The following is an 8,729-nucleotide window of genomic DNA, read 5'->3' as shown; positions in this document are numbered from 1 at the left end:
TCCCCAGTTTCTCTGCTTTCTTTCATAGCAAATTTCCTGTTAGGAGTAATCTGCCCATTCTCTCCTGCTGGTTCTCTCTTGAACCCTCTTCAGTCATGCTTTTATCCTCACCACTCTAACAAAACTACTCTCGGCCAGTCACCCATGACCTCCATGTTGCTAAACCTGTAGTCAATTTCGATTCTTCATTTTTTTAAATGTACCGGTATCAGTAGTTACTGACACTCCTTTTAGAAGCACTTTTTCTAATTGGTTATAAGAATACCACCTTTTTTTCTTTTCTTTTCTTTTCTTTTCTTTTCTTTTCTTTTTTTTTCTTGTCTTTTCTTTTCTTTTTTGCCTTCTACCTCATTTGCTACTATTTCATTCCAAGACTCTTTAGCTGATTTCTCACTTCTACCCCAAAGTGCTTCACAAATGCTGTTCTGCTGCCTGGAATTCTCATCACCGGTTTTCCCATGGCTTATTTCCGCACTTCATTTATTTCTTGGTCTCTTTCAAATTACCTCTTTAGTAAGGCTTTTTGTTGAGTATCCTATTGATAATTGGAGCCATTTTTATCCTTTCTTTTTACTCTGTTTTATTTCCTTCTAAGCATGTTTATACCCAACATTATATTATACATCTGTTTTCACAACTGTCCATCTGCCACTGGAGTATTAGCTCCCTGGGGACTGGGACTTTGTCTTTTTCATTGCTGCTTCTGCAGTGACCAGAATAATGCCCAGTACACAGTAAGCACTCAGTATTTACTGAGTGAATTCATTCTGGAATATGAAGCATACAAGCCAGGAGGACAGGGAAAGGAGAGAAGGGAACTGGCATGTATCATTTATTAGGATATGTCTCCAGATAGCTTTCTTTTTCTTTTTATTATAAAGGGACCTACTCACTAGAAATACAAGAAAGTTCCGCTGTACAAACGACAACCATACAGTGGTAACAACACACTTAAAGGCTCAGTTTCCCCTGGTTCTTCACTAAATAGCCTTGTGTATCGCTAGCCTCCTGGTTGCAAAAGTAGGTCAGGGAATTTACCTTGAATAACATGTAGCAGGGGCTGGGTACTGAGTGTACTGGTTCTTGGTGGGCTGCCGCTGGTCTGGCTTTTTGTGTTGTGTCAGTGACACAAACCAGAGCTCCTTGGGTGCCCATAGGTCTTACAGGAAGAGACACGAGGAGCAGGCACAGCCCAAGCTTTCTTAGGCAGTCCCTCTGTATGTGCCTGGAGTGTGAGGAACACAGCTTTCTGCTGGGTAATGAGAAGAAAACATTCTAATAAGGACTCACTTTTGCAACGTCTGTTTCATTTGAGTAATTTTAGACGGCTAAAACCCACATTTCAGAATGACGAAGGCTCCTATCATCTTACAAATGATTGCTGCGATGTCTCTAAGCACCCGCCACAGTAATTAATAGACTGTGAGGGCCAAGAAGAAATAGGGCCCTATTAAGCTCAGGAAACAGCATCCCTTTAGGGCAAACTGACACAAAAGAAAACAGTATAATGGTTTTTCTCTCTTGGAAAAGCCTAAGAAAAAGTCTTCTCTTTTTCTCTCCCCTCCTTTTTTTTTTTTTTAGAGGTATAGCAGTGAGTGAAGAATTTTAATATTTCTATTAACCTTTTCTTACCCAGATATCTATGCTTAATTAATCCCTACCACTTCTCAAAGGAAAAACAACATCATTCAAAAAAAATTTACATGGATAAAAATTGAATTTTAAAGATACCAACCAAACCCATTGTTTTGAGACCGTTTCCCAAAGATAGCACTTAACAGAAATGATAGCGCTTTTATTTCTGGGTGGAAACCTCCGGGAGATTAGAAGCTGTTAATTGTATTGCACAGATGATGAAATTGGAGCCCCATAAAGAATACTTCCTTCACTTTTCTTCTTCTCACAGCATTTCCCATTGTGTTTCCAACAAGTGCTTAATAGACATATCTTGGGGGAAAAAGGCAGGATTATAAACGTAGACAAATAGCAAAATAGAAAGTGTAACCCTGATTTTATAACATGTGGATCCTCTTTTATCCAACAAATTTTATCCTATTTTAAATATCAAAATAAAAAACCATCCAGCAGACGGCAAATGATGAAGTGCTTATTTTAAAATTTGTGTTATCTTGAGTATAATCTAAATGGGTTAACTTTGTCAGATTCCTATTTGTATAGTTTTGTGCAGTAAACACAACAACTTTGGCATACATTATCTCATTTGATCCTCAAAATAATCTCTTCTGAATTGGATCCTAAAAGCTTTCTCAGACCCCAAAAAAGGTTTCAAAGTATTTCTTTGCCACCTGCAGACTGAAGCTATTTCAGAATATGAAGATGAAACGTTCTTTGAGAAGGAGCTGTTAGGTCATCATGGCTTTTCTACAGGTATTGATCCAGAGTGTTCTGTTTGCTAAGGTTAACATGTGTCATATTGATCTTTGTATACCAGACTATGTTACGTTAATCAGGATAAGATAAGTTCTGCTCTGGTGACAAACAACCCTCCTATCTCAGTGGCTTAACAGAAGAAAGGTTTGTTTCTTGCTTACAAAGATGCCTACAAATCCAGGTCAGTGTCCGGGCTGACTCAGTGGTCTAGTCGAGGATGACGAATGCTCACCATCCTGTGACTGCACCATTGGAAACATGCATCTCCATGGTCACTGGAGCAGGGATGGCTGTGCTGGTGAGTTTATACTGCTAATTCAGTGTTTTGCCCTAGTAATGTGTACTTCTGCTTACCTGGGCATGCAAGTGTCATCTTCATATGTGTCAAGAGAGAGGAAAACCGGATGTGGGTGACATATGAGTTTTCTTTTATCAACCAAGGGTATATAATTTGTTCAATATCCTATACAAAGGGCTTGGAAAACAGTCTGCATAGTGAGAACACAATAGACTTTCCAAGATTTGATTGCTAGAGACGGCTGTAAATTTTCTAAATAATCTGTACAACAGTTTTAGGCATTTCTTCTAGTTAACATTGAGGGCTTTCCACCCATTTCATTTACTGGTGCCCTTTAGGATTGTAGAAAAGAATGGTTGGCCCTCGATGAGGACAATGGAAAGCAAGTTGAATGAATCCCAAAATGGCATATTTTACTTGAAAAACATGCATTATGCGTTTTTCCAAGTAAACTGCACAGAAAAATGTAAATGAAGCATAAAGCTCTTATGAATTAGGCCCTAAGCGTTTTTCTTTTTAGCATATAAACTGCCACTAAGGATGTGATAGGAATGCATTTTCTACTATTTTTCAAACTGTAATTACGTTTCCCTAGTAAAACTCAAATACTTGATATGGTCCTGTTGCAACTGTACCAGACAGGTAATAATTGGAAAATTTAATGCAGAGTTTTATCTCTTAAATGCTAAAAGGTAGGGCTACTCACAGCGTACAGAAGAGTTGGCATTAAATATAAAAAGTGTGAACCTGGTATTTCTCTATGATGTTAATTTTGCATCTGGAAATGTGTTCCAAAGCTGTAGCACCCTTTTAAATATATAAGAATAAAAGACAATTCCTTTCCCAACCTTCACCAAAAGAGCCTATAATCTCCATCTACCATTCAATAGTTCCATTTTTTTTCACATTTACTGTATTTCAGGTTGGAATGTGATGCATTTAAGTCTCAGAGCAGTAAATTAACTTATTTAAGTAGCAGTGGAATAAAAGGAAGCAAAAAGGAGGGAAATTCTCCAGAGAGTACTATTCAGTTTTGTATCTAAAGACCATCAGAAAAGGGTACACAATAAAACTCATATAGAGAATTAAAAAGATTTGAGAACTACTCTTGCCATCCATCACCATAGTAGACTTTGTTAGCCAACAGTTTTTTATTACTGTCTTTTTTTTTTTTTTTAATTCAGGGATTCTAAGACCTACACTGCATTAAAGTTGCGTGAGCCTACACAGCTAATGAAAGGCTCCTAACGCCTTCTATGTGAATTGCTAATACTTTTTTTGCAGACAATGCAAGTTAAATAGTTTCCACATGGGCACATCATATGCAATTTCTATGGGAAAACTATGGAGTCACAACTTTAGGATGAAACCCATCATTATCTAGAATATGATCTTATATTATCTGGAATACGATGCTTTTAAGATCTAAGCATCTTATAAGAGCAAAATTTCTGAAATAATTTCTGATAATATCATGAAATCTTCATCCTGACTTTACATTTCAGTTGGGAAAACTTGGTATTTTGTAATGCATATGAAACCAAATTCCATTGCCTTTTGACAGTTGCTCATCTGTACTTGAAATTTTTATGGGTTTCATCCAGATCTGATGCATCTTGCTTTTGGAGAAATATTAATTTATTTCCACGTTCTACCTTTCACATCTCATTACTGTGCACATTCAATTACAAGAGATTTGCAGCAGCACAACTTTGTAAACCTGAATTAAAGTTATGATTTCTGAAAGCATTTATCAGCTGTGGATGCATCAAAAATAGTATAACTAAAAACAGTATAATTTTAATCTGTAAACTAGAGGTTGCAGTTAGCATTCTCCAGTAAATCAGGTTGAAAATCATTGCACAGAGTGCAGACATACAGCTTTTGGCAGCTGGGGAAGCAACAGATCACAAGGGTCAATAGTGCAGACTTTAGAATCAAACAGATTCAAGTCTGTGCTGTAATATTTACCAGTAGTCTTGACCTCGGGCTTGTGCTTTTTGAACTCCATTTTCCTCATGTGTAAAATGGGTAAGATAGTAGTTATAATGGTTAGGTTGGCTTAACTGCTGCATCAGTTAGATTTCAGAATGTGTAATGGTTCAAACACAATAGAATATTATTTTCATTCACTAATAATATTTTGGTAGTAACAAAGGTGCCTCTCCTTCAGTTGGTCATTCAGAAGCCCAGGCTGTTGGAAGTTCTGTCATCTTTTTTTTTTAATGTTTATTTATTTTTGGGAGAGAGAGAGAAAGGGAGAGGGAAGGAGGGAGGAAGGGAGGATCTGGAGTGGGCTCTGCACTGACAGCTGAGGGCCCAACGTGGGGCTCAGGCTCAGGAACCACAAGATCATGACCTAGACTGAAGTTGAACACTTAACCAACTGAGCCACCCAGGCGCCCCCCACTATCTTTAATATGTAGCTTCCAAGGTTGCTGTAGAGCAGTATTTCTCAAATGTTTTTTAAATTTTTCCCAAGGAGGAAAATTAAATTGATTAAACCTAATTAATTACATTACATTACATTACATTACATTACATTTAATTTAAATATTCCTAATGAGATAGATTAAATACTAGGAAATAAGATTTTTATCAGGCTGGGCTGAGCTTTTGAAGAGCCCCAACTCTTGTAATATCTAAGATTTTTTTTGCTCCCCAAGCTGCTCTTTTTACTTCTTGGGAGTAATATTGCCCTCACTGAGAATGCATGATTTAGTATTTACCTCCGTTCCAACATGCCAGAAGGTGGAAAGAGAATTCAGGAGTAAACCTGGGAGATATTTCTGGGCCAGGCCTGGAAGTATCACATATCATTTCCATTTATATCCCATTGGCTAGAACACAGCGTATTGTCACTCCTAGCCACAAGGGAGACTGGGAAATGTAATGTAGCTCTTTGTCCAGGAAAAAGAGAAGACACAATTTTTGTGAATATCTTACTTGCTTTGTATGAATTGTTGTGAATATTTAATTAACATTAGGGATAAAGTGTTTAATGTCATGCATCGTACATTGTAAGCATTTAAGGTTTTTGGAATCTTTAGAAAAAAGAAAAAAAAAGAAATAAATTATCTTTCTATCATTTAATCTATCAGAGAATGAAAGAAATCTTAGGGTTGGAAGGTACTTGAGAAGCTATGTAGGCCAACCTCTCATTGATGGATTTTTGCTTGAACACTTTTAGTAAAAAGGAGACAGCACATTTTAAAAATTATATCCTGAGTTAACCTAAAATTTTTACTCCAGGCAAAAATCCATGTACTCAGACTTCCAGCAGCCCCACTCTACCCATTAGTATTTGCTTTGCCCTCTGAAAGTTTTACTCATTAATTCATTCAACAGATGTTTATTGAGTGCATAATGTATATCTGATAGCATGCTAGACTCTGGAGATTCAAAATCAAATATATGCTCCTTGCTTTTAAATATTTGAAGCATTCCACTCTTCTAAAAGCAGAGACTTCTGTCTTAGCCCTTATTGTGTCCCCAGTCCTAGCATGGGAAAGGCACTTAGCAAGTGCTCAGTCAGTAGTTGTTGAATAAGTAGCTATGATGATGGGGATAGAAAAGGAAAACAGATAATGTCAGTATCAGGGAATGAATGACAGTAGGGAGGCAATGACTGGGCTCTGAGGGAGCAAGTCAGGAAGGGTACCTAATCCAACTGGGAAAAAGTTAAGAGGAGGTGACATATGAGTGAAATATTGAATGAAGGATGTATGAATTTACTATGTTAAAGAATGGAGGAGGGGAATTTCTAGAATATGAAATAGCATGTTTGAGGCCTAGTTACATGTAAGGGCTTATTATAGTGTGTTATAACAGGTTGAATAGTGTCCACCAAAAAATCATGTCTACCAGGGACCTAGGGATGTAAACATTTTTTTTTGGAAATAGAGTCTTTGTAGATGTAATTAATGAAGTTAAAATGGAGTCCTGTGATATTAGAAACAAGCCCTAAATCCCCTGACAGGTGTTTCCTTGTAAGAAGGCCATGTGAAGATTCACAAACACAGAGGGAAGATGCCCATGTGAAGATGGAGGCAGAGACTAAAGTTATGGTGTCATAAGCTGAGAAATTCTAAGGATTGGTAGGAACACAGAAGTTAAAAGAAGCAAGGAGGAATCTTTCCTAGAACTTTTGGAGGAAGTGTCCTGTGGACACTTTGATTCTGGCCTCTAGAACTGTGAGAGAATATATTTCTGTTGGTTTAAGCAGCTCAGCTTGTAATAATTTGTTATGGCAGTGCTAGAAAACGAATACAGGTGGTCCTATCAAAGTATAGTCAATGAAGAGTTTGGGAGAGGAGCTTAGCAATCAGTACTGTTGTCCTCTGAGACTAATACAGGGCTCATTGATATAAGTACAACAGGAACTTTTGAAAACTGATGCATTAGATGAACCTGTACTGGTCCTCTCCATGCATGCTGTATAGATGCTTGGGTGGGCATTCCTGGGCAGTAGGCCACCCGGTGGGAGCCACAGCATTCTACTCTCAGGAGCTGAGCTGTATGCCACCAAGCACCAGTTGTTCCTTCCCAAATCCATCCCAAATTTGTGTGCATCATACTTGAAATTATATATTGTATTATTATAATATATTGTATATATGGTATAGATAAATTACGAGGGTGAAAGGAGAGTTGTTTCTTTGAAAGATAATGTTATGTTTTTGAAAGACTGGGGCACAATGAAAATATAAAAATCAGCAGTTAGATTGCTTTTCAAGTGTTAATGTTTTGCATGCTAAGGAAACCCAAACTACCAGTTGTAAAGGAGGCATTTGGGAGTAGTTTAAATAAAAATAACTTTGAGGAAATTCAGGCAGTGGCTGCTTTGTAATGTGTCAGAGATGGACACATGAATGCATAGTTGCATGTTTGAAGTTTATTTTATTTTATTAAAATTTTTTAAAAATATTTTTTAATGTTTATTTATTTTTGAGAGAGAGAGAGAGACAGAGACAGAGTCAGGTGTGAGTGGAGTAGGGACAGAGAGAGAGAGAGAGAGAGGGAATCGCAGAATCTGAGGCAGGCTCCAGGCTCTGAGCTGTTAGTACAGAGCCTGACACGGGGCTCGAACCCATGGACATTGAGATCATGACCTGACCTGAAGTCAGATGCTTAACTGACTGAGCCACCCAGGCGCCCCACGTGTTTGAAGTTTAAATAAAATATTTGAGGTATGTATGTTTTAAATAGTTTTCTGCTTGAGCCAAACTTTACACTTAATTTTCTTGAATGTATTGGAAAAAAAAAAGCTTCTACTATACTTTGGTATAATGGTTTGGGTAGAAATGTTAGTGGGTGCTGGCTTCAGGATTAACGGGAACTTTCTTTCAGTTGCCATGAGGGTGGAACAAATTTCCTTCTCATCTGACAAGTGGCTGTTTTAGGAACTGAGATTTGGGTTCCTAGTGCCCTACATTCCAATGTTGGACTGATGTTTCCTGTACGGACAGTACCATAAATTTTGTCTTATTTCTCAGGCTTGGGAATCTATATAACTCAGGGTCATAGATGCCATTACTGGTGGAGCCAGAAATGGAAACAGGTTCTTCTTTTACTCCACATCCTGTTCTTTATAACCTGCCTCACCAACACAAAGGGAATGTCATGTCAGTCACTTTTTAGTGGAAACAGTATTTTATTTTTATATCTCTTTTCTTCTCTTTTTCTCCCTTCTTGTACTTCTTGAGAATATATGTTTCAGATTTAAATCCCTAGTGTATGTATCTCTTATAATACAATCCGTTTGCAAGTTGGAATATTCTTGTATGTATATGTACTTTTAAGCACATTTGAGTTTCAGATTATATTTGTTTGAACAAATTGGTAGTTAAGTTCCCTGATCATAAATCAATTGATTATTGGGCATGCAGCCTAGAAATAGGAAATAGGTTAAATGGCAGGGGAATTTAGCCTGCGTTGAACTTTCATCCTGAATTTATTAATGAATAATTACAAAGTTATTACTCAGTGAGCAAATATTGTTTAGATGTCTAGAATTTGCTAGGCATTGTGTTAAGTGCAG

This window comes from Suricata suricatta, chromosome 1, assembly GCF_006229205.1.
Source record: "Suricata suricatta isolate VVHF042 chromosome 1, meerkat_22Aug2017_6uvM2_HiC, whole genome shotgun sequence".
NCBI classification, from domain to species: domain Eukaryota; kingdom Metazoa; phylum Chordata; class Mammalia; order Carnivora; family Herpestidae; genus Suricata; species Suricata suricatta.
This window is presented reverse-complemented; position numbering follows the sequence as displayed.